At 46.6% G+C, this 19,302-nt stretch overlaps 1 protein-coding gene across 2 annotated transcripts in view; it reads left to right on the top strand.

Moving 5' to 3' along the window:
• INSR (insulin receptor) overlaps positions 1–19,302 on the top strand; it is a 150,872-nt gene that overhangs the window by 60,661 nt on the left and 70,909 nt on the right. The gene's annotated exons all lie outside the window — the stretch shown is intronic.

The raw sequence follows: 19,302 nt of genomic DNA, 5'->3' as shown, positions 1-19,302 counted from the left end.
TCCAATGGTGGAAATGTAACCATGCCTGCTGGCTGTCTCCCCACCAGGGGGCTTCCTCTCTTTCTCCTGCCATTTGATCCTGGGTAGAAGAAAGAAAAATCTTTAAGCATTAACTCTAAATTTTAAAGCACAGCTCCCCATCTCTGGGGGTCTTCCAGAGCAGGCTGGACTGGGGGAAGGTCATAAGATTGTGAGTAGAGAGGGACCATAGGAAACATAAAGCATCTTGTTTTTTCAGATGAGCTGATGCTCAGACTTAGCAGGGCCAGAGGAGAAGGGGCTTGTTCAAGGCCACTTAGGGAATTAGCAGAGCTGGGATTTGGGCCCTAGTCCTTCAACTCCAAAAGCAGGCCTCCTTTTTCTACTGCATGCTGATTGCTGCTTGGGTAGAGCTTGGTCTGGACACCCCTGAGGGGCCTCCAGGCTCTGGGAGTCTGTGTCTGTTCAGTGAAGCCAGACTTTGTTCCTGACCAGGAAGGTCTCTGACTTACAGAGGCCTATGTGGGATGGCGGCTGTGCCCAGCTTGGCACAAGGAGGCACCTGGGCCGTGGGGTGGGGGCTGGCTTGGGGAGGGAGTACAGGACTGAGGCTTTGCTTTGCTCTGAGGAAGTAAGATTCTGTTCTTTGTTACGCCTGTGAAACATTAAGCAAGGATTGGGCAAAATTGAGTGTCAGCCCCCTTCCTGGACCCCGGGGGCCATTTGTTTCCTGGTCCAGGCTTTCACATTCACCTCTTGATCTCTGTTGCTTGCACGTGAATAAACAAATGGGGGAAAAAACCCATTTCTTAAGTATTTGCTACGTGCTAGACACTCTTTAGCAGGGTTAGCACCCACCTAAGGGAGGAGGGGTGACAGACAAAGACTGAAGAAAGAGAGATTGAGAGAGACAGATGGATGGACACAGAGACAGACAGAGATAGAGACAGAGAGATATAGAGACAGAGACTGGAGAGAGAGACAGAGAGACAAAGAAAAAGAGAGAGATTGAGACAGAAACTAAGATAGACAAAGAAAGAGAGAGACAGAGTTTGAGACAGAGAGCAAGAGGGAGATATATAAAGAAAGACAGAAAAAGAGAGATAGAGAAATTGAGACAGAGAGACCAAGAGAGATAGACAGACAAAGAGAAAGAGAGATGTAGAGACAGCATAGTTCTGCCATGCCTGGACAGGATGACATGTGCCCAAGAAGGAAGATCAGAAACAGGTTCAGCAGTTTGGATTCACTTGTCTGCCCCAAAAGGCCATTAGTTTCCGTAGCAGTGGTGACCTTTCTGGTCTAAACAAGGCTGCAGTCCCTAACAAGTGTGGGATTCATATGTGTTGAATTCAGCCTACTTTTATAGTCACATAGGCTTATAAGCTCACGGAATCATCCATCTACAGCTCGGAGATGAGCAAATATTAACCAATGTCATCAAAAGCCAGCATTACCACTTGGGTCCTTAGCTCCCAAGTTCCCTGCTTGTTGCACCGGGGTGGGGCCCTCTGGGGCCCTTGGAAACTTTTCCAGGACTCAGATCTGAAACGTGAGCCAAGGTTACTTTGCACCAAAGAGCACTGAGTCCTCTGTGTAGCACACGAGTCCCTGGATTGAGATCCAAGGTTTTCAACCAGGAGCAGTTGCCCAGACCCAGTTCTTCTCCTCATGGCCTTCCCAGCAGCCTCTGTGCAGCCTGTGCTGGGCCCTCTGTGCTCCTTGTAGTCACAGGTGTTCCTCCAGACACTTTTCCCTAGACCTGTCCTTGCCTCTCAGCAGCTGCAGGGCAGGGCAGGGTTGGGCCAGGCTGGGCGTTTGCCTCAGCCCTAAGTAGTTCTGAGATTCTGACTTGGCTGTGCACACCTGCCAGCCTTCCCTTTGAAGGCAGGAGCTTCTCTACTCACTCCATGTTAATTAAAAGTGCTCCGAAGAATAGGGCATTTAACTACCACTTTTAATGGATGGTTAAGATTCTTCATTTTTTTCTCTTTGTTTAGTAAAGGGAATCACAGAAAGGGACATTTATTTCTTCTTATTAAATACTTGTAAATAATAGTTGCTGCTGATAAGACCACAGATTTCGAGATAAAAATGTTCTTAGAGGCCATCTAGTCTAATCCCTTTATTCTACACATGGGGAAACCGAGGCCCAGGGAAATCAAAGATCTTGTTCAAGGTCAGATAGGTAGTATTTGGCAGAACTTTAAATCTAGCTGTCCCTGCTGCTTCCTAAGACATCCTTGCCTTTGTTCAAAGTCATCTAGCTTGGTCTTATCTTTTATCTTCCCCAACCACTCTTTTTTTTTTTTGAGGGAAGAAGGCTGGGCAATTGGGGTTAAGTGACTTGCCCAGGGTCACACAGCTACTAACTGTGTCGAGTGTCTGAGGCAGGATTTGAACTGAGGTCCTCCTGACTCCAAGGCTGGTACTCTACTCACTGTGCCATTTAGCTGTCCCCACTCTCTTCTTTCTCGAGTTACTGACCATGTCCTACCTGGATCAGGGATTCTTAACCTAGGAAATGTGAACTTTTAAAAAATGTATCTTGAAAACTGCCTTCCAGTGTAACTGGTTTCCTTTGAAATCTGGTGTATTATAATTTATGCATTTAAAACTTTTATTCTGAGAAAGGGTTCATAATCTTCATCAGACAGTCAAGGGGTGGGGTGCGATCCAGGTTAAGAACCCTAGTCTTAGAGAACCAAATTTGGAGCCACAGGACCGGAGTTCGAGTCCCAGCTCTGTCATTTACTCTTTGTGTGACCGTGGACAACTCCCTTTGACTTTCTGGTTCTCTGCCTCCTCCTCTATAAAATAAGGGTCTTGGACCAGGTAGTGAATGCTGACCCTTCTGGCTCTAGATCTGTGATCCTAGGCAGGGTATGTATCCCTAGGCCAGTGATAGTGATAAAGATGGTAAGAACTCCCAAGTCTGTAATGCTTTGTTTTTGTTTTTGGAGCAGTTGGGGTTAAGTGACTTACCAAGGGTCACACAGCTACTAAGTGTCTGAGGTTGGATTTGAACTCTGGCTCTCCTGACTCCAGGGCTGGTGCTCTTATCTATTGTGCCACCTACTTGCCCCTGTAAAGACTTTTCTTTCCCCACAATTAGTTTGTGAGGTGGCTTGGGCAGCAACAATCACCCCGATTTTGCTGTGTATCAGAGAATTCTCGTGGTCCTACAATTAGTAAGCTTCAAATCTGGGGTTTGAACCCTAGGGCTCCAGTGCTTTTTCCAAGATACCACATTGCTTTGCCTTGATAATGAGTTTTTTATTGGTGATGTCATGGATTCTTGGAAGGGGACAGGATGCTGGCTTTCTGGTTTGTTTTTTAAAATCTCTGAACCTCCCCTGTCCTCTCCCTCCCCTTTTCCCCCACCCTCATTGGTAGAATCCCTCCTCCCCCAACACACAGCAGTAAACACAGTTCTGAGCATGTTGTAGGACTCAGGTAGTTGCTGAATTGAATGTAATAGTGTCGATCTTTTGTTTTTAACTCCTACAAAAAGATAATAAGGACAGGGAAGGATTATTGTTGGCCCCACCAGTACAGATTTGTCAAATGCTCTTGGAGCAGAACGTGATAACATAGGGCAGCTAGGTGGCTCAGTGCATAGAGCGCTGAGCTTACAATCAGGAAGCTTCATCTTCATGAGTTCAAATCTCAACCTCGGGCACTTACTAGCTGTGTAACTCTGGGCAAGTCACTAAACGCTGTTTGTCTCAGTATCCTCATCTGTAAAATGAGCTGGAGAAGGAAATGGCAAGCCACTCCAGTATCTTTGCCAAGAAAACCCCAAATAGGGTCACAAGAGTTGGATATGACTGAACATCAACAAGAGGTCAAAACATCCCTGAGCCTTAACCTCACCTACAAAACAGGGTTAATAATGCTGACACTAGAAGCAAGAGCTTTGCCAACCTTGTGGCACCATAGAACTGGGCTGTAGAGCATTAAGATGGGCAACAGTTAAGTGCTGAGTTGCATGAAACGGGGGCTTGTTTATTGCAAACCTTCCTCGGGATCTCTGCTGGCCCATGGCTATTTGTCAAGCATTCCCAGGCAGTACCAGCCGCAGTGCCTTGTGCCAGGCATTATTACCAAAGAGCTCTTTGTTCAAGCCCCAGTTTTTGTGGCCTGTGTGACCCCAGGGAAGTTGCCTCCCCTGTCTGGTCGTGGTTTCTTCATAAAGTGAGGACATTGGTCTAGATGAGGCTCTCTTCCAATTCTTAACTTCTGTGATCCTGTCTCAGAACAGGGTTTGCAATCTTCTTCCCCGTTGGATCTATGATTTCCTTTAGCATGGAGAGCTCCGAGTGTGAAAAACCTCTACTGAAGATAGGCTTATCCTCTAATTGTCTAATTGTCCTCTAATTTATAAGTTTAATTGCCTTGGGGTTAAGGGACCTTCCCACATTCATGCACCTCGTTTTGTTAGGGCAAGACTTCCTTGACTCCAAGGCTAGCTCTCTATCTGGTAACCCATGGGATATGGTGTGGTTCTTTGAAAAGAAGATTGGATTTAAAACTAAGGGATCTGGATTTGAATCCCAGCTCTGCCATTTATCTGAAGTATGGAGACTCTTCACTCCTATGTGCCTCAGTTTCCTCCACTGTAAGTGAGGGGATTGGACTCGTGCTTCTAAGGATCCTTTCAACTCTTGGATCTATTATCCTATGATTCATACTGACTCTCATTAGTCTTCTTCATTAATTCTTATTAATAAATTCAGAGATGCCAGGGATAACTCCTTTAGCTCAGTGTCACCATTGACTTATTGGCTTTGGTAATGAGGAGGTCGTGGGTGACCTCTGAAAGGAGGGGGGCATTTTGAAATCTGGGGTTGGGGAATGAGTGGGAGGAAAGCACAGGACTGGGAGACAGATGGTGGTTTGGTCAATGACTTGCTCTGTGGACTTCATTAGGATCTTTCTCCTCTTTAGGCTCCTGATGGGGCAAGACTAAATGACGTCTAAGAAAGCAGGGACAGAGATTTGGGTCTGACATCAGCCAAAGGTTCTAACCAATAAAGCTGTCCCAAAGTGGGGTGGGTCGCCTTGGGAGGAGGGGGCTTCTCTGGCTAGATGGCCACTTGTTCTTGGATGTTGTGAATTATAGAGGGGATTATTGTTCAAGTTTGGGATGGGACGAGATGGTGTCTGAGAATCTGGGGTTCTATGGCTCTCTGTGAAGAATCACCGAACTTGGTGAGAATCAAGCAATCCAGTTCTAGTTCAGGCTCTGCTGTATAAGCTGTAGAATACTAGGCAGGTGACAGCCATCATGGTTCCCGTTTGTCTAGAACTTTAAGGTTTGCAGAGTCCTTTTTTCAGAAGAACCCTCAGAGGTAAGTAGCGCAAAGCTTATTGGGACTGTTTTACAGATAAAGAAACTGAGGCTGGAGGGGACTTGCCCAAGGGGACAGACACACATAGCAAGTGGCTGAGCCTTGATCTTGAGGCAGCCTCTCCCATCTTCAAGTCTAGCAGGCTTTCTTTTTCAGGTTTGGGGTTAGCCACAATGATGCACCTCTAACATGTTAGGAGCAGCACCATGACTCCCTGCAATCCCCTTTCTCTTGCTGCTTGTTCTGGCTTTAATTCCTTGGGAACTTTTCAGTTGTCCTGATTTGGAAAATGTGTCGCAATCTGTGCAACGTATGCAGAAAAACCTCTGCCAGAAGAGATGCACAGCTGAGCAGGGAAGGAAGTGTTTGCTGAGGACACGCGGTCTTCACTGTCCTCCTCCTCCACCTCTTCCCCTTCTTTCCTTCTCTCTTTTTCTTCCCTCTCTCTTTCTTTCTTTTCTTCTCTTCCTCTTTCTTCCCTCTCTCTTTCTTTTCTTCTCTTCCTCTTTCTTCCCTCTGTTTTTCTTTCTTTTCTTCTCTTCCTCTTTCCTCCCTCTTTTTTCTTTCTCCTTCCTTCTGTCCTCTTGTTCTCCCTCTCACCTTTCTTGTTGGTTCTTCCTCTCCTCTACTTTCATTTTTCTCCTCTCTTCCTTCTCTTCTCCTTCCCTCTTCTCTCCCTTCCATCCTTCTTCTCGCCTTTCCCTATATTTCTTCCTCCCAATTATTTACCCAAGTAGTTTTTTTTTTACCCCATTTTTAAAAAAGGTTAGATGTAAAATATTAGTAGTTATGTAGTAGACTGTTCTGTTCACTGACAGTTTTCAGAGCAAGCACGTTGAGCTATGACTCACAAGACTTCCTGGCCATAACTGTGATTGATATGAAACACTCTGTTAGTGATAATAATAAACAACAACAGCAGCATCTCCAACAGCCTAATGGACATCTGGAACTAGATGTCCCACACATGTCTTAACCGAATATGTCCAAGACTGGACTCATTCTCTTTCCTCCCAAACTCTTCCCCTCTTCCTGGTTGAGGCACCGCCATCCTTCCAGTAACCAGATGTCATTCTAACCTCTTCCTTCTTTCATGCCCACCCCCACCCCACCCCGATTCGTAATCTGCTGCCAAGTCCTGTGTATTTTCCCTTCCTGGCATCCTCCTCATACAACTCCTTCTCTCATCTGCCACTGCCACAGCCCTGGTGCAGGCCCTCGTCACCTCACACTGGACTCCCGAGGTGGCCTTCTTGTTGGCGTCTGCTTCCAGTCTCTCTCCACTCCAGGCCACCCTCCGCTCTCTTGTCATATTATGTTCCTAAAGCACAGGTCTCACCATGTCACACTCACCCCCATTCAGTGAACTCTGGTCGTTTTCCATCACCCCCAGGATCAAATAAAAAATGCTTGTTGACTGACTAAAATCCTCTGTTTGGTACTGAAAGGCCTTTGTAACCCAGCCCCCTTTTACTCTCCAGGCTTCTTACCTCCCTCTCTCCCCCACATACTCTGTGATCTGGTGACACTGATCTCCTTGTTCCTCCACAAACTAGAGTCTCATTTCCTTACTCTGGGCATGTCCTCCCTGTCTGGAGTGCTCTCCCTCCTCACCTCCCCCTCCTGGCTTCCCTTAAATCCCAACTAAAATCCTACCTTCTTCAACAATTTACCCTAGTACCCTAGCTATTTTGATGATTTCTTATTTATCCTGCCTCTAGCTTGTTTGTACATAATTGTTTGCTTGTTGTCTCTCCTTCATTAGACTGTGAACTCCTTGATGGTGGGGACTGTCTTTTACCTTTCTTAGGTAGCCTCAGAGATTGGCATACAGTAGGTGCTTAATAAATGCTAAATAATAAAATAAATAAGTTTTATATTAAAATGAAATAATAGCTCACATTTCTATAGGATTCTATGGTTACTGGCTGCTACATGTATGCTCTAGAACTTAATAAGCCTGTTCTAGAACTTCACATGCCAGCCTTGTGAGATAAGGATTACCAGCTCTCTCCATTTTCCAGGGGAGCAGGCTGAGGGTTCAGGGAGACAGGCAGGGATTGCACATCTGCTAATAATAATAACTCCTGTTTATCCAGCACTTAGATAAAGTATTCTCAACCCCACTGTCCAGTGAGGCCGATGATGGTGAAGGCATGATAATAATGACACCATTTCTATAGCACTTTAATGTTTTCAGGGGCACTTTACATTTATATTATATATGTTAACCTATGTAAATTTGCACATAATCGGGCAGCTAGGCGGTGCAGTGGATAGAGTGCTAGACCTGGACTCAGAAAGACTCAACTTTCTGAGTTCTAATCTGGCCTCAGACACTTCCTAGCTGGGTGACCCTGGGCAAATCACTTAACCTTGTTTGCCTCAGTTTCTTCATCTATAAAATGAGCTGGAGAAGGAAATAGCAGAGTACTCCAGTATCTCTGCCAAGAAAACTCCAAATGAGGTCACCAAGAATCAGACATGACTGGAACAACTCAACAACAATTTCCCTCATCTGATCCACACCACAACCCTGTGAGGTAGGTGTTATTTCTCTTCCATTTTACAGGTGAGGAAACTGAGGCCCCGAGAGGTTAAGGGAATATTTTCGCTCACGATCATTCAGCTAAGTGGTGCCTGAGTCAAGATTTGAACTCAGATTTTTCTGACTCCGAGCCTAGTTCTCTCTCCACCACTCCCTTTTACTGAGGTTAAAGTGACTCTTCCCATAGCTTGTAAGTGAAGAGGCTCGTTTTTGAACCTGGGCCTCCTGACTTTAAATTTGAGCTCTTCCTATCCTTCCCTGCTGCTAATGAGCGGCCAACGAGGATCCAGAGCTCCTAACTCGTAACCCAGCCTGCCTTATTCTGTGCCCCACTGCTTCCCACATGCATACTCTCTCTCTCTGAATTAATAGAGATACAGATCAACTTGGGCCTTCATCCCAGACATAAAAATACTACAAAGCTTTGTTTTTTGAAAAGGAAGGAGACCTTGGGAATTGAGCAGATAAGAGTTGTGATGTTTTAAGCCACATGTCCAATGGAATGAGTTGCCAACTTTAAAACAAAACATTTCCCCCTCACCCCCACCCCTCTGTCCTGTCACTACACACATACACCCAAACAGAGAGCCTGGTTGCTTGGGAAATGGGGAAAGTGTCTGCTTCTGGGAAGGGAGGCACCTGCTCATTTAATTTTATCTGTTCCCGTGTAAATAAGGATCTTAAGAATTTCCATCTCAGCCCCTTAGGGTCAGGGCATCCCAGACTTCATTGTTCCCTGCTGTGGGGAAATTGAATTCATTGCTAAGAATAGAATTTCAGACTTCATGGTTACTGAAGGAAACTCTGAGACTGAACCTGGGTCTCTTTGCAAAGCCTGTTCTGCCCTGCTGAGAACCTGGCCAGGAGGGGAGAGCCGGGGAGACAAAGCAGGTTATTGGACTTTCTGCAGAACTGAATTAGCAAATGCACTGTGTGAGCTTTTGAGCCAAAGAGCTGGGTTTTCCTCTTAATGATTTGAACATGTCTGGGACAATGGATATTGTTGCCTGGAATCATGCATATAGTTCTCATGGTGCTCCGCCCTTCTGTGTCTGGTCCAGGTGCCTTGGGGGAGCCCTGTGCTGCTGGGAGTTCAGAGGCCTGGCTTCTAGGTCTAGCTCTGCTAGCTGGACGACCTTGAACAGCTCCCTTCCATTTTTGGAATTCGTTTTCCTATTTGTATAATAAGAGAATTGGAAATGATGTCCAGGGGTCTTCCCACCTAGACATTCTCGGATCTGAGGCCCCCTCAGTTCTGGCATTTCATGTTCTAAAGGTCCTCCTGGCTCTGGAGTTTATGTTCCGAGGGCCTGGCTTCTGGCTCTGACACTGGGTTCTAAGGGCCCTCCCAACTCAGACATTCTGTGTCCTGAGGGCCCTTCCAGCTCTGATATTCTGTGTTCTAAGGACCCTCCCAGCTCTAACATTCTGAGTTCTGAGGACCCTCCCATCTCTGACACTGGGTTCTAAGGACCCTCCCAGCTCTAACATTCTGAGTTCTAAGGGCCCTCCCAGCTCTAACATTCTGAGTTCTGAGGACCCTCCCATCTCTGACACTGGGTTCTAAGGACCCTCCCAGCTCTGACATTCTGAGTTCTAAGGGCCCTCCCAGCTCTAACATTCTGAGTTCTAAGGGCCCTCCCAGCTCTAACATTCTGAGTTCTGAGGACCCTCCCATCTCTGACACTGGGTTCTAAGGACCCTCCCAGCTCTGACATCCTGTGTTCTAAGGGCCCTCCCAGCTCTGACGTCCTGTGTTCTAAGGGCCCTCCCAACTCAGACATTCTGTGTCCTGAGGGCCCTTCCAGCTCTGATACTCTGTGTTCTAAGGGCCCTCCGAGCTCTGACATTCTGAGTTCTAAGGGCCCTCCCAGCTCTAACATTCTGAGTTCTGAGGACCCTCCCATCTCTGACACTGGGTTCCAAGGACCCTCCCAACTCTGACATCCTGTGTTCTAAGGGCCGTCCCAGCTCTGACATCCTGTGTTCTAAGGGCCCTCCCAGCTCTGACGTCCTGTGTTCTCAGGGCCCTCCCAGCTCTGACGTTCTGAGTTCTAAGGGCCCTCCCAGCTCTGACATCCTATGTTCTAAGGGCCCTCCCAGCTCTGACATCCTGTGTTCTAAGGACCCTCCCAGCTCTGATATTCTGTGTTCTAAGGACCCTCCCAGCTCTGAGATTCTGTGCTCTGACATCCTGTGTTCTAAGGGCCCTCCCAACTCAGACATTCTGTGTCCTGAGGGCCATTCCAGCTCTGATATTCTGTGTTCTAAGGACCCTCCCAGCTCTAACATTCTGAGTTCTAAGGGCCTTCCCAGCTCTAACATTCTGAGTTCTGAGGACCCTCCCATCTCTGACACTGGGTTCTAAGGACCCTCCCATCTCTGACACTGGGTTCTAAGGACCCTCCCAGCTCTGACATCCTGTGTTCTAAGGGCCCTCCCAGCTCTGACATCCTGTGTTCTAAGGGCCCTCCCAGCTCTGACGTCCTGTGTTCTCAGGGCCCTCCCAGCTCTGACGTTCTGCATTCTAAGGGCCCTCCCAGCTCTGACATCCTATGTTCTAAGGGCCCTCCCAGCTCTGACATCCTGTGTTCTAAGGACCCTCCCAGCTCTGAGATTCTGTGCTCTGACATCCTGTGTTCTAAGGACCCTCCCAGCTCTGACACTCTGTGCTCTAAGGACCCTCCCAGTTATGACATTCTGTGTTCTAAGGGCCCTCCCAGCTCTGACATCCTGTGTTCTAAGGGCCCTCCCAGCTCTGGCACTCTGTGTTCTAAGGGCCCTCCCAGCTCTGACGTCCTGTGTTCTCAGGGCCCTCTCAGCTCTGACATCCTGTGTTCTCAGGGCCCTCCCAGCTCTGACATCCTAGGTTCTAAGGACCCTCCAAGCTCTGACACTGTGTTCTAAGGACCCTCCCAGCTCTGAGATCCTGTGTTCTAAGGGCCCTCCCAACTCTAACATTCTGAGTTCTAAGGGCCCTCCCAGCTCTGACACTGTATTCTAAGGGCCCTCCCGGGTCTGACACTGGGTTCTAAGGACCCTCCTGACATTCTGGGGTCTTTGTTTTAAAGTTCCTTCTTGTGTTCTTTAATAAATTCAAGAGGTAGCTTGCCATAGTGGATAGAGTGTCCTGACTGTTATTCACAAAGACCTGGGTTCAAGTCCCACCTCAGACGTGCACTTGCTGTGTGACTAGTGTCAAATGCTTTGGCCCTCTCTGAGCCTTTGACAACTCTCTACCTCTGTACTTGAGAGATCTATGTTGTTGAAAGTGCCAGACGAGGTCCAACCAAGCCAAGCTGTGGCATAATTGCTTGGGAAGTCCAGTGTACCTACAGTATCTTCCCCAAGAATTTTGTAGGAAGAAGCCCAGATTTGGGGGGGTTTAGACTTTCCATCTCACTGGACTCTGTGGGATCATAGGGAGTCAGATGGTCATTTGCAAATGCTGTCTGTCCTTGGCCTCCCCTGGGCCAAACTATACATGGAGAAGCTTTCAGCTGAGGTGGGGGTGGGGGGGTGGGAGGGGAGACATTCCGGAATCTTTTCCAGGCTCTGTATGGACTTTTGCCCCTTGATCGGCACGTGCGCAGCTCTGAAGCCTCATCCTGTGATCTGGCTGGCTGCCATGCCTTTCCACTGTCTCTGCGTCTCTGCAGTGGGGGGTCGTTTAGATGGGTCATCGATTTTCTGAGTACTCTGCTCCTCCTGCCCCCCAAGGCCTTATGGGCTCACAGCATCAGCTACGCTCCCCTCAGCTCTCTTGGGCGTGTGTGTGTGTTCCAGTGTGCGTGTGCGTGTGTGCGTGCATGAGTGTGTGTGTATGTGTGTATGTGAGTGTGCTATGAGGCTGCAGCCTGGTTGTCCTCCATAAAGACCAGGGCCCACAGGTTGACCCTCATCTGAATTATCTGAGTCATGGAGGGAGGGAGAATCTTTGTAGTATAAAAAACAGAATTTTTAATATTTTCATTTTGAGTGATATGTGGTTTGGCTTAGGGATGAATACTGAGCCCTAAGATTTAACTTTCAGTCCAAATAACAAATAGTTAGGCTAAGAGATGGTGTTTGCATGACTGACTGCAGGATCCTGGTTTTAGAGCCAGAAGACGCCTTAAAAGCATCTAGTGTAACCCCCCCCAGTTTATTTTTTAAACAGATAATAGGATTTTAGAGCTGGCAGGGCCCTGAAAGATCATGAGATTGGAGATTTAGAGCTGGAAGACATCTCAGGGGCGGTCTAGTTCAATCTCCTTATTTTAAAGATGAAGAAAAAAATGAAAATGAGAAAAAAAAAAGCCAAAGAGTCTGCCCAGTGTCTTCCCTGGTGAAGGAAGGAAGGAAGCATTTTATTAAACCCCTACTAAGCACTTTACAGTTATTCCATTGGAGTTGGTTATTGGGACCCAGGTTCACTACTCGCTGTCACACTTCAGAACACAGGGTCACTTCCCCATTAGTGTGAGGCGAGGGAGGAAGGGGGTGTCATTGGAGGCTCTGTTGGAAGCCCCAACCATTTATGTTTGCAGGTTTATGAAGGGCACCCTGGCCCTGTGGAAAGAAGGCTGGGTTTGGAATCTGATTCACATCTCAGCTCTGACACTTAGGATCAGCTCTGTGATGTTGGACAGGTGACTTAACCTCTCTACCTCTCTAGCCTTGGTTCCTCATCTGTTAAATGAGGGGATTTGAATTAGCTGCCCTTCTCAAGTCCCTTCCAGCCCTAAATCTATAATACTATTATCATATTATCATCTCCCTCTCTCTCACAGGAGGGAATTATCATTCTCTCTCTCTCTCTCTCTCTCTCTCTCTCTCTCTCTCTCTCTCTCTCTCTCTCCCCCCTCTCCCCCCTCTCTGTTTTGCTGTCTCCTGTTTCTCTGTCTGTCTGTCTGTTTTGCTGTCTCTCTCTCTCTCTTTGTGTGTCTCTGTCTCTGTCTCTTTCTGTTTCACTGTCTCTCTCTCCTCTCTTTCTTCAACAGATAAGGAAACGGAGAGGTGAAGAACTTGCTTAAAGTAACATAGCTTGTTAAAGTCAGAGGCAGGATTTGAACCCAGGTTGCTCCTGACTCCAAGTCCCCAATACCACTCTTATGTTCTATAATTCTGCCATCTCGATGTGCTTAAACATCCCCTTCCAGGCAGAGTGTGAAGAGAAGTGAATTTGGACTCAGATCCCTGGGTTCCAGCCCCAGCCCTGCTCCTTCCTTGCCATAGCAGCATAGGCAGGCTAACCACCTATTGCTCAGCTTACACGCTGCTCATGTCAGATGAAAAGGTCAGCCCTTTGAGAGGCTGCAGGATGTAATAGAGTTCTGGGCTTGGAATCCATCAGGAAGAAGGGCTGGTGCTTCCTCTCACTAGCTCTTTGATCACAAACATGTCTCTTCACTCAAAAGAGCCTCAGTTTCCCCATCTGTAAAAAGAAGAGATTGAAGTTGGTGACTTTTTAAAGGTCCCTTCTAGCTTTAAATCTGTAATAGTCTTCTTTTAAAGAGTTCTATCAATTTCTTTTGTGTTTTCTTAACCCTTTCTCCAGTCTTTGCAAAGAGAAGCCTCCCTTGTTCAACAAAAACCAGATCTAGTGACATGATGTGACAGTGTATACAGTTGGCACCTGTTATCCCCCTACAAGAACTGTGCTTTATCATCTGTCCTTTGAATGGATGACCCTATTACCAGATAGTCTCTGAGGTCCCTTTTGGCTCTTAAAATCCTCTGACTTGACAAGTTCTGGTCCCCTGCAGATCCCATTTGGTGAGTGGAGAACAGCCCTTGAAGGCAGAAAGCCTTGGTGGGCAGCTCCAGCCCACCTCTGACAGTGGTTAGCTGTGTGACTTTGGGCAAGACACCTCTCCTCTCTGGGCCTGAGCTGTTCTCAGATCAGAGAGTTTGGACTTGACTTCCATGGTCACTGCAAGCCCAAAATCTAGGATACCATGAACTTTAAAGTCTCCAAAGTCTTAGAGGACTCTAGAGGAGATCCTCAGCTCTGGCTTGGAATGAAATCCTTGCCTTGGCTCCTGTTGTCTGGGGACACCAGGACTGGGAGAGCCTGTGGGCCTCAGTGTTTTCAATTAACTTCGTGATTCTACTGTTGCTGCGCTCTCTCTCTCTCTCTCTCTCTCTCTCTCTCTCTCTCATTCTCTCACACTTTCTTACTCTCTCACTTTTTGTCTCTTTGTCACACACACACACACACACACACACACACACACACACACACACACACACACACACACACACACACACAGAGAGATTGTTTTCCACAACCTGTCAAGGCTACGAGGATTGTTTTGTCTTGGATTTCTAAGGCAAAGTTTCCTGTGGGGCAGGTGTGGTTCATTTCTCCAAGGATATTTGTGGTTGTGGAGGGAGGGAGGGAGGGGACTCTGTGGCCTGTGGAGCCCCAGGGTGCATCCTGGCCTTAGGGGCAGTGGTCTCCAAGAAGCTCACAGTGTCACTCGCTGACCCCAGCCACCCCAGATACGCCGCAGAGCTCCATCCCAGAGTGGAGGCAGAACCTTTGGCCTGAGGATTTCAAAATGTTTGCCAGCAGCACAGGCAGGGAAGACGACAACCAGAAATCCGGAGGCAGGCTAGCTGGGCCTGGGAAGCCTGAACTCCTGATTCTGTGTCGTGATCACAGAGAGGCCACGTGTCAGAGAACAGAGAAATCTTGTGCTGGTAGCTGGGCCCAGAAGCGGGCTTGGGCTTTCTGTGCATCCACCAGAGCAGATAGAACTGTTCAGTTAGTCCCCTGAGGGGGCCTACCGAGATTATTATTGTTTTTATCCCACACTTCCCATCTTTTTGATGGCGTTCAGATAGAGAGAGCCTAGAGACAAGTCACTATTGCACTGTTATTCTTTTAGGTTTAGTGACCTGCACCAGGGGATCTAATTATCATGACTATTATTGTTAATTAGCTTATGTTTCTGTAATGTTCCAACAGTGCTTTGCTCTCAACCATCCCTTGAGGGGAGGGGGAGGGAACGAGCAATTATTAAGCACCACCTGTGTGCTAAGCGGTTTACAAAGATAATTTCCTTTACTCCCATTTCTACAGATAGGGACTAGGTCTGTGATCTTGTTGATATAGGGAACTCCCAGGTGAGGAAATTCCCTCAGCCGGTGCAGATCAACACCTTCTGTGCAACTTATAGTCTTAGAGAGCTGCCTAGAGCATAGAGGGGTTAATCAATCGCCTTGGCCAGGGTCACAGGGACTAGAGGCTTGAGCCTAAGCCTTTCTGGCTCCAAGGCAATAGATATGCTGCTTCTCAGCCTCTCGGTTTCTGCAGAAGAGGAAACAAAGTTCAGAGACAAAAAAAAAAAAAATGACTTGCCCAGGGTCACATAGTTAATGTCAGCGCTAGGCTCCCTGCCCAGTGTCTGTCCTCCTTCCACTTCAATTACCCTTTACAGCTTGGAGGAGCCAGGGAAGGAGACAAGGCAGTCCATCGGCAGCTCCCTTCTTACGTCCCTTCCCTACTTTTCTTCATGTTTTTAGTCTTACCCATCCCCTCCAGAAGGAAGAGCTCAGTCTGGGTACTGGCGAACGTATCGTGGAGGAGATGGTGGTGCTTTTAGAATCTTAGAGTGGGGGGGGAGGGGCGACCTTCGAGCTCTTAACCTTTTAAACCCATTCTCTTGACAGTAGCCTGGGCGAGTGGTCATAGGGTCACGTTCAGCGACGGGGAGCTCACTAACTCTTGCGGCCACCGGTCAGACAGTTCCCATCATCTAAATGTTTCCCTTAGGTTAAGCTATGAGCTTTGACTTTTACCTTGGGAAGAGAATAAACATCTATTGAGCATGTACTACGTGCTCGGCACTCTGCTAAGCACTCTGCTAAGCTTTACAAATATCTCACTTGATCCTTATCACTATCCCCATCTTACAGTTGAGGAAACTGAGGCAGACGGGTGAAGTGACTTGCCCAGGGTCACATAACTATTAAGTGTCAGAGGCTGGACTTGAATGACTCCAGTTCCAGCTGTCTATCTACCACATCACTTACTGCCTTTGGACTTAGCTCTCCCTTTTGGGGTGGGCAGCGCATGAAAATCCACTCTACCTGAATTCAGTGACCCCACCTACTTCCCCCTTTGCTTAAATATTCTCTTTAAGGTCCCTTCTAGCCCTCTGATCCTTATATAACTTTCAGTCCCCTCCTCATTCTAGTCCCTGTTCTCTGGCTATTCTCAGCTTATCAATGTCCTTTCTAAAATGTGGTACCCCAAACTGAACACATTATTCCAGAGTATAACAGGACTGTCACCTCCTTAGTCCTACATTTCCCCTAACGTATCCTAAGATCACATTAGCTTTTCTTTTTGATTCATGTTGAGCTTGTGGTCCCCTCAGACCCTCAGATCGTTTTTATATGAATTTTTGTTGAGTCATGGCTCCCCCATCCAATAACTGTGCAGTGTTTTAAAATGTCTGATCAGGTTGGATTGGTCTTGTAGCACTAGAATGCTTGAATGACTAGGGTTAGGGAACTGAATGCCATTTGTAAATGTTCTCTACCCAAAATTTATCCACAATCCCAACTTTATCTTGTATGACTTTTGAGAGCATAACAAAAAACAAGAGAATTGAAGGTGTGACTTGTGCCATTGTAGAAGTTCATGATGACCAAGGAAGACATGGCACTGGTCATGGTTCAGAGGTTTGGAGAGCAGCTTTTGAAGAGTTCAGAGGTCCTATGGGCTGAGACTCTCAAAAGGAAGACATCCTGAACAGGATGGACTTCTCTCATGAATGAAACTTCCAGAGAAGTAGTGATAGAAAGAAAAGGGAGGGGAATGGGATTATGCTGTGTTGGAGGCCTTTGGTAGCATAGTGTGCTACAGTGCAAAGAGCCCTAGCCTTGAAATACGACGACTGGGGTGGTGTCTGGCAAGTCACCACACAGCATGCTTCACCTGGGATCTGCCTCTTAGCAGTGGTATGAGGGCAGCTGGGTTGACCTAGCTCATGTATGACAGCGTCCAGGACTTGGAGTCAGGGGAGATCTGAGTCGAGTAGGAGTCAAAGATCTGACACGTATGAGTTGTGTTATCATGGACAAGTGTCTTTAACCTTTCTGAGCCTCTCTTGTCTCATCTGTAAAATGGAGACAATGTTATCTGCAGCATTTCGCAATTGTTCACATGATGAAACAACATAAAGAAAGCCAAGTGCTTTGTAAGCTTTCGAGTGCTAGATAAATGTTAGCTGGTCATTATTTAAGGTGATGTTGTCTAGGGAGACCAGTGTGAATGGACAGGGTGCTCTTTGAGCTAAAAGCAGGTATACAAAAGAAGACAATGAGAATGCACAACAACAGACAAATACAAAAATGGGCATAATCCTTGAAGAATGGTACCAAGAAGCCTTAAAGTCCTGAGCAAACTGAGGCTTATAAAGAATGCCTGAGGGAAGAAAGGATTTGAAGGCTTTGTTGGGGACAGGAAGAAGTAAAAAGGCAAGGGGGTGGTGTGTGTAGCAGGCAGGTTGTAATGGTAACAGATGGTAGGGGAAGCCGGAATGCTCACTTCCTATTCCACATCTTGTTTATTAAGGTCCATGATTTTTCAATCTGGGAAGGGTAAAAAATAAAACAAACCAAGCAGACATGGTTAAGGAGAACAGGAACTGGAACTCAGTGCAGGTGAGGAGAGAGCTGAAGAGGAAGAAACCCTTTGAAATGAGGTTAAGCCCCCAGGTTCAGGTGAGCTACATCCCAAGGGCTCGAAAGATTGTCCAGATGGGATTTCTGAATTGAGATCCAGAAACTGTGGACAATAGGAGGTGGTTGGGATGTAGAGAATTTTTTAAGAGTGGAAAACTGTGGATTCTAAAAACCTATGCTACTTCATCCCTGAGGAAATGCCAGAGTAGATTGTCAAATGAATAGTGGGCTTAGATGGGTGACGGTGATTACTAGGAACGAGCCTAGGAATGATAAGAAGAAATATCATGATGAGAAGAAGTCATGCCCAGATGAGCTTTTACTTTTTGGTCAAGATTACTAGATTGGTATGTGAAACCTGTCTGTAGGCACTCAGTGTATCAGGATTGCTGCAAGACATTTGACAAAAGTCTTTCAAGATATCCTTGTTGATAAAGTGGAAAGATGTACCCTGGGTGAAAGAAAGCACAATGGATTCATAGCTGCTTGGGAGAACAGACTAAAGGATGTTGGTGAATGGAGGAGTATATGCAAGTAGCCCCCCTTTTTTGGGGTAAATTTATTTATTTATTTTTAGTTTTCAACACTCACTTCCATAAGATTTTGAGTTCCAAATTTTCTCCTCATCTCTCTCCTCCCCCCCACCCCAAGACAGCATGTAAATTGATAGAGGCTCAACATATACATTCATATTAAACCTATTTTCACATTAGTCATGTTGTAAAGAAGAATTAGAACCAGTGTGAGAAACCACAAGAAAGAACACACCACACACACACACACACACACACACACACACAAGAGAGAGAGAGAGAGAGAGAGAGAGAGCGCGCAAATAGTCTGCTTCGATCTGCATTCAGACTCCATGGTTCTTTTTTGATGTGGACAGCATTTTCCATCGTGAGTCTTTTGGAGTTGTGAAAGTAGCTCTTGACTGATTTGCCACAGGGCTTTATCCTCTGTCTTCCTCTGTTCAGATGAGGGCGGCTGCTGCTGCTGCTGCTAGCTATCATTTATAGAGGATGGTGAGGTTGGCAAAGCATTTTAATAGGCACTATCTCATTTTTATCCTCACAACAACCCTGGGAAGTAGGTGCTATTATTATGATCTTCATTTTATAGATAAGGAAACTGAGGCAGACAGAAGTTGAGTGACTTGTCTAGGGTCACAAAACTAGTAAATGTCAGAGACTGGATTTGAACTTGGGTCTTTGTGATTCCAGGCCCAGGGCTGTAGCCACTGTGCCATCTATGGTATGCTTATTAGTTTTTTCTAGGACTTAGAGCTGGGAGGGATAATTGGTATGCTGGAGGAGAAAATCAGCATGTGGATGGGATTTCCATTTCACTGTGATAATTACATCTCTTAAGGAGGAATGAAAGTACCCTCTTATAGTTGTGGCTAATAATGAATCACACCAGTTTTGCTACTTAGCACTTGGGAAAATGGTCCCCTAGTTTGTCTCTGTACCTTCCTGAACTGGAGGTAATATTCACACATTGGGTTTCCATGCTAGGGGAAAGGTGACTTGGGCATTTCAGTCACAATTGCCTGTTTGAAGAGATTAGTGAAATTCAGGCTTTCATAGGATGCTAGCTAAAAAAAAAAAGTTTTAGGACTAAAGAATTCAGGTGGCCCTGGTATTCTCTGCCCAGGGTGATATACTGGGCAGAGATTTGCTTTGGGAAAAATGTGTGGACAAGTCACTTAACATCCCAGGCCTCAGTTTCCTCATTTGC

This window comes from Trichosurus vulpecula, chromosome 1, assembly GCF_011100635.1.
Source record: "Trichosurus vulpecula isolate mTriVul1 chromosome 1, mTriVul1.pri, whole genome shotgun sequence".
NCBI classification, from domain to species: Eukaryota; Metazoa; Chordata; class Mammalia; order Diprotodontia; family Phalangeridae; genus Trichosurus; species Trichosurus vulpecula.
The sequence above is the reverse complement of the archived record's forward strand: the minus strand, read 5'-3'. Positions and strand labels throughout refer to the sequence as shown.